A 7,476-nucleotide genomic window follows, 5' to 3' on the forward strand; every position below is an offset into this window, starting at 1 on the left:
TATGGCCGACGGATCTAGCGGATGGTGCAATGGCTATGATGGAGTTATAACAGGAGACCCACCGATCCCAGCAACAGATTCCTTGGCTTATCCAAACACTCCTTAGACGACATCTACCACTCTGATCCAAGCTACAAATTCCTCGGCTTCATCGTCCCTTTCAGTCAATCAATTCGCGCGGATGGGGTAAATTGCAAAAAAATATATAGTTCAGGAGGGTTTCTTGCACATACCTCAATAGTTCAGGGGGGTTTTTTGCAACTTTTATAATTCAGGGGGGATTTCTTGCACATACCCTAATAGTTCAGGGGGGTTTTTTACAACTTTTATAGTTCGGGAGGGTTTCTTGCATATACCCCAATAGTTCAGGGAGGTTTAATGCACTTTGCCCATTTAAGATAGTGGTACAATAGTATCACATTAATTAATAAAGAAATATAGAGTCAACTTAATTAATTTAATTTTTTTCCAAAAATTGAGGTAATTTGTATATATAGGTAATATGTATAGTATGTAAATGGGTGAATACAGGACCCAACTCAAAAGATAAGAAGCAACTATAGTTGTATTCTAATAGCCCAACTAACAAGACTAAGGAACAAGCAACAATTGGCCCAGCCTAGGAGGAATTAAACCCAAGGCCCATCCCCAATTCAACTGCCAATTTTAAATTGCAATTGCAGTTAGGGCATAACAGTCCGTTTAGGTTTCGCTGATGCTTCTTCTTTGCTGTGCCACAGTTGTCGTAAGCATCAAATTTCTTCATCTGGAGGTCGAAGGCATGAATGAAGCAGGGATATCCATTATCCCATTCATGTATTAACTTGGCTCTCTCAGGTAACTTCTCTAAGCTTCTTTGGTGTCAACCACACCCAATTCACTACTCTCATGCCCATCTTATAATATTAACTGAAACATTTAGGTTATTAGACTTACTGTTGCATTGATTTCAATGTTTCTTTGACCTTAAAGAATTTTACATTAAGGAATTGTTGATGTTACCCAAACATTGTCAAGCTTAATTGCTTAGGAAAGCATATATACACTCTCATTCCACTATTTGGCCATCAGATGTGCTTAAAATAGGGAATCACAGTGTGATTGTGTGTGTGACAATTGGGATGAATATTATTTATTTTGATAAATAAGCTATTTATTCGAAGAGAAACCACAGTACAGGATTAAGAGGGGCATTCCCCAATAGTACAAGCAAACTAGAACAACAAACCATCTGAAGGAATCAAACATTCCAAAAATGGAAGGTATCTAACAGTATGACTGTTGAATCCAGAAGCAGGGAAAGAGAACATTTCGAGTTATTTTTGAAGGTATCTAACAGTATGACTATTGAATCTAGAAGCAGGGAAAGACAACATTTCGAGTCTAATAGAGTTGTAGATTTGAAGGGTGTAATGCAGAGCACTCTTCCAAACAAGAAATATTAAATTCTTGTTTCTATATTTTATGTAAAATCATGTGAGCACCATGTTGTGGGTCTAGGGATGCAATATAGGAAGGAGCGTGTTCATAAGATGGAGAAAGCTCAATGAGAAGTGCTTTACAATCATAGCTATAGCCATCTTTGCCTCTAACATTGCAAAGTTATACCCAATGCATATTCGGGGGCCCGAGCCAAATGCCAAGAAAGAGCCTTGGTTCTTTGTTGCCTTTGCAACCCCCTCAGAAAATCTCTCTGGTTTGAACTCTTCTGCATCTTCACCCCAAATTTCACAATCGTGATGAAGTAGGAGTAGGGGGCACAACACCTGCACTCCAGGAGGTAGAGTCATATCACCTAATTTTATTTCTCTGCAAGTAACTCGGGTAACCATTGATGAAGGAGTGTATAATCTAAGAACCTCATTCAAAATCATTGTTACCTGCAATCAATAAATCTTGGAAATTATCAATTGTGTGAATATGTAATATGAGTTTTGCCATGTATAAATGATGTTTGTCTATATACATATATATAAAGTATTTAATGTAAGAAATAGGTAAGATAACATGTAAATGTAGTACAATATTTATGGGGGAAAAAATTTATGCCCTACTAAATTTGGCAATCTGAACTCCATAAATGAATCTGTAGAAAACACTTACAATTTTAAGGCGATTTAACCCATCATAGTCTGGTTCATTGTTCCCGAAAACATGCTGAACCTCCTCTCTTGCGCGCACTTGCCAGTTTGGGTGCATGCTCAACATAACCATTGTCCACACTAGCAAATCTGCGGTGTTCTCTTGGCCAGCAAAATAGAATAGCTTGCACTCATCGATGATCTCGTCAATACTCATTCCTGCATCCTTGTTGCCTTGTTCTTTAATTTCATTCTGATTGGATTTAAGCATCACACCCAATAAATCACTGTCACTAACTTCTCCTAATCTCTCCCTTTTATTGATTATACCCCTCACAAGACCTTGCACTTCCGCATAAATTTCCTTCATTTTCCTCATTCTCTTAGTTGGTAGAAACCTATAGATGAGCAATTAAAGTCAATTGCACCAAAATGAAGTAAACAAGTAGTTTGCAAATCATCACTTAATTGTACCATTTGTAAATCATACCCATCATACAGCAGCATGATATTCAATTATAATTTTCATAACTAAATTTAAAGCAATACCAGTTTAATCTTCCAGTTTGAAAGTATTAATCGAACCGTGCGCATGATATTTTTTATTTACCTCCATCCTGGAATGTAAAATGACTGAAGAACGTCGTGCGCAAGTTCACATTGTTCTCTTTGGAGTTTGAATATCCTTCCACCTTCTTCATAGCTGCTACCAAATGCTGTTCGAGAAAAGACATCACAGGATAAATTTAGAACATGGGGCCAAACATCCAATTCACATGAACTCTTTTCTGAAACCAGCTTCTCCCATTTAATCATCATCTCGCTACAACTCAAATACATTGCAGGTAGTAATTCCTGAAAATACAAAATACACAGTAGTAACATGGGAAAGAAAACGAGAACCTACTTTCAATATAATACCACATGTCAAAATTAGGCTTCACACTCATTGTGTGTCTTAGTATCTTGTTATTGTTTTTTAAGAGAATTTTAAAAGTATCATTTGGAGGTTAGTTCAAAAAAAAAAAATTGTCCTGTTGATGTTAAGAACAGAAAATGAAATTAATAGTTACCTTCAACTTCTCTAGATAGAAAGCTGGGTTGAGAATCTTTCTATGCTTGGCCCATTTCTCATCCTCATGGCCTGCAATGCCAGTCACTAGTAACTTGGAAATTGGATTGTGCTTTACCTTGTGGAAAATATCGTTCCTAAGCAAAACCTCTTTAATTAATTTGGGGTCCATTATGTGAACCCTAGGAATCGGGCCAACCCATGAAAAAAACCTTTTACCTGTAATATTTTGGAATTATGTGTGAGATTATTAGAAGAACATTTAAGCTAGTAACCTGCAACTTTAATATTTAAATCATCTTAAATGTCCCTTCACGTGTTGGCTTCGGTCCGACATGTGTTTCGACTTTAATTATCATGGTGAAGGTGAAGTTTGAACTCGAGACCTTTGGCTCTGATACTATATTAACCACCAGATATTCTAAACCCTTAAACTATTAGAAAGGGTGTAACTTTAATATTTAAATCCTCTAACATGCAGTAATGCTACCAAAAATGAAGCTTAGTACTGAAATTAACAAGTGTAATGAAGATCAGAATCATGTCAATACGTACCATACTTCCTGACTGATTGATGGTAGAATGGTAGAGCATGGGGCGGAATATCATCGGACAAGTTGATGGATGTACTTCTTGCTTCTTTCACCATGGTGTAAATTTCTTTGGAGTCTCCATAGAAAAGCCGGCATGGATTTCCCCTGAGACCTTGCTGTCTCAGCAGTCTCTCTAGCTTTTTTGGCCTCAACCACACCCAGTTCAGAACTCTCCCTGCGCATGATAGAAAAGCAACCAAAACAAAGGAGATCACAATTGAGTTAAGTGAACTTCCATTTCAATGGAAAATGATTTTTTTGGAAATAGTTTCTGTGATCTTGTTGATGGTAACACAGCTTATTCAGGAGGGAGCCTAGAATTATTTTTATAGCCTTTTTGGTGGAATTTTCAAAGGGATTAGGTGACTGGTCCTCAGCTAGTGTTTTCTTAAGCAGGCTTCACATTGGGAGAAAACACTAATTATTTCAGTTTGCATTTTTTATCCATAACTATTAAATAGCTATAAAGTAAGTCTTATTATTTTTCAAATTCAGTTTATTTTCTCATTGACAAACTAAATATGGTTACACTATTTCTTCTAGAATATCTCACTTCTAGAATCTCTCCTACGTTGGCGTAATTCAATCCCTAAAATTAAGATATTACATCTGCAAAAGTTCTTTAGTGGAGCACTGAAGGGGAAGTTATAAACAGGTTTGTTATCATTATTATTCTAAGGTGCGAATCTTGGGGCCCATGGATCTCTAAGCACATTTTCAGGCAGTCATGACAAATAAATGTTGTGCACCTGAAATCGCATAATTATAGAGATCGCGATCCAAAAATAAAATAAAAAAGCGCACACAATTCTTGTACCCATGACTTGTTTATTATATATTTTGGCTTAATTTAACCCTATCTTTTTTTCTTTTCTTCCTTGTATATATATATATATATATATATATTTTATTTTTCGGAAGTTATGTACATATATATATATATGATAATTTTGCTTACAGGTTATAATTAAGTCCTTTTAATTATTGGGTAAATCTTATTAATGTGTCTCCAAACAAGATCCTAACTAATTTTATTCATTTTACATGAAGGTACATAAATTCAGAAGACTATGAAGGAGGGTTTGAAAAATCAGACATTGAGCAAATCTTGTCAAATATAGAGTTCAATTTCAACAACTGGGCTTCAAACTTTGCTTCTATGGTTGTTGATGCAGTTGATCCTCTCTGTAGATAAATTCGAAAAGTACTTGAAAAGAATGAGGCGTGAAGCTGCACTCTCTGTAGCGAAACTTGTTACCCCATGCACCAACAGTGGCCTTGAGATAGACATTGAGAAAGTGGCAGATGTTTCAGAACAATCCAATAATTTCTCGGTTGAGAGAGGCAATTGGACTCTCTCTCTCTCTCTCCTACCGCTGGTACAAGATGGCAGCTAATTCAACAATTGAGAGTTGAGATCTTTGTGATAATGCCTTCCTAGGTTGCTTTTTTTCATCTGAAATCAATATCCAATTCACAAATTAAATCTTATATAAATAATTTAATATGAATGGTAGCTAGACTTTTAATTGCAAGTGTTCAAGCGTGGTGAAGTAACTTTTTTTTTTTTTTTGCCCCAAAGTAACAGAAATTCATTACAAAATTAAACGTCATGTGAAACCTCAGTTGTAGTGTGAGTTACATATTATTTAAATTGCTATAGCATCTAAATGAATCCAGATCCCCTCCCATGCCTTGTGCTTTGGCGGGCTTCGGTCCTCGTCTGTGCCATAGGATGTGTACGCGTACACGTTCAAGGGTTGTCAATTATTTTATATGAGTGGGATTTACATTATTTGTGAAAATTATGCTTCACAGGAGATCATCTTTACCCTTTACACGAATAAATAATCTGTCACTTTTCAATTGTCACTCAATAAATTGTCACTCAGTGAATTCAACTAAACTAAGGTGATCTAGAAGGAGCAACCCATCTTTCTCCACCACATAATTATTGAGTGGAGCAAATGTTGTTCGATCCACACTTCCACTTGATAATTATGTGATCTAACATTTGCGTAAATTTGTTGTTACTTCTAGATTAGATGATGTACCTCGGCCAAAATCTTTTAACATGGCTGGTAAGATGCCTCTTGCTTAAATTTCAATACATACATACATATATGTGTGTGTGCATGCGTGTGGGTGGGGCATCCCAATAAAACTAGAGAAAAAAGAGACTATAAGACAACAAATATAATAATAGTATACAGACAACAAAAGTTTCAAAAGAGTGTTAAGGTACTAATTAAAATAATCTGAATAGATATGCCTACTTATTATTAGTGTTTAGCTACTCATTGGTGGGTGGTTTCACCATATTCACCTTTAGTGTGTTCTAATAATAATTTATTATATTAATTTTAATAATAAAATAATTCACATTTATTTAATGATTGATCTGAGAAAATATAAAAAGGCGTGAATTATTTTGTTATTAAATCTGATGTAGTAAATTATTATTGAAACACATAAAGGATGAATAAGATAAAATTCTGGTGAATTACTAAGCATCATTCATATTAGCATCATCCATAAATAAATATTACATAGCTTTTATGAAGAAAAAAAAAAGGGGACACCTGTACAAGCACATCAACCCAAGTCAATGGAATGGTCAAGCGGCACCACATAATATCAGCCAGGACCCAGTAGGAAAGACATTACTTGAAGCTGTGCCAAAAAATCCGCAAGTCCAATGTCAACCCTTCAAGACAATCAAAGAGAAAGACATAGAGAGATCAGTTCCAATTACCTGTATAAATTACTCAACCAAGCAAAAATAGAAAACTTATTCGGTAAAATTTATTGTCATTTAAATAGTACCAAAATACTTCTGAAATTGAGATCAAAATCAGAAGTATGAAAATAATGTTTTTGTTTGCGACACTATAACAAAAGTACTATTTAAATAAAAAAAAAAATTTATTCTAAAATAACATTTTAAACTAACCATTCAATTTTTTAAACTTGTAACACGTTTTATCAAACAAGTTTTTATATTTTTGCTTTAAAAAATCTTGTAGCAAATTTATGTTACAAAATAAGTTTCGGAATAGTATTGAACACACTCTAAAACAAAACCATTGCTTTTGCTTCGGGTCAAAGTGAAAACGGTTGCCAAAAAGATGATAAATATATGTGAAAAACACATAGAAAATATATAGAAAATTTCCTTTGTACAAGATTACTAATCCATTTTAATTCTTCAAACACGATGAGGTCAATGGATGCAGAGTAATAAAAATTACTTTGGACATGTTTGGTTTGTAACTCTGAAAATATTAGAGAACTAAAAATCAAAAGACATTACAAAAGCTCTATTAGGTTCAATATTCTGAAAACTAAGTTATATATATATATATATATATATATATATATATATATATATATATATATATTGTTTTCAAATAATTATCTTTTATAATTCTTTAAAAACAGTTTTCTGTTTTCTTAATGCTTGAAAATTGCTTTCAAAGTTACAAACCAAACAGACAATTTACTTTCTTTTGAACCCAAAAAAATCAAGAGGGACAAGATTACATAATGAGGTATTTTCAAAAATTGAGTTGGTCAGTTTTAAATTTTTAACATATTTATTTTTTTAACAAATCAAGAGGGACAAGATTACATAATGAGGTATTTTCAAAAATTGAGTTGGGCAGTTTTAAATTTTCAACAAATTTATTTTTTTCTTGACAAACTAGGGGCCCTCGAACGAACTAGGTCA

The 7,476-nt window shown here is 34.1% G+C and overlaps 1 long non-coding RNA gene and 1 pseudogene across 1 annotated transcript; one reads left to right on the top strand and one right to left on the bottom strand.

The window, feature by feature from the left end:
* The first annotated feature begins 602 nt into the window (after nucleotides 1–602).
* On the top strand, nucleotides 603–5,281 carry LOC132310346 (uncharacterized). The gene is made up of 2 exons (XR_009482593.1): nucleotides 603–837; nucleotides 4,797–5,281. It is a non-coding gene; the product is annotated as an uncharacterized LOC132310346 (long non-coding RNA).
* LOC132310345 (cytochrome P450 72A397-like) lies at nucleotides 1,142–3,340 on the bottom strand (annotated as a pseudogene).
* Nucleotides 5,282–7,476: the final 2,195 nt, after the last annotated feature.

The sequence above is a fragment of the Cornus florida genome, unplaced genomic scaffold (assembly GCF_030987335.1).
Source record: "Cornus florida cultivar Cherokee Brave unplaced genomic scaffold, ASM3098733v1 CherokeeBrave_3.0.0_Hap2_Chr05, whole genome shotgun sequence".
Classification (NCBI taxonomy): domain Eukaryota; kingdom Viridiplantae; phylum Streptophyta; class Magnoliopsida; order Cornales; family Cornaceae; genus Cornus; species Cornus florida.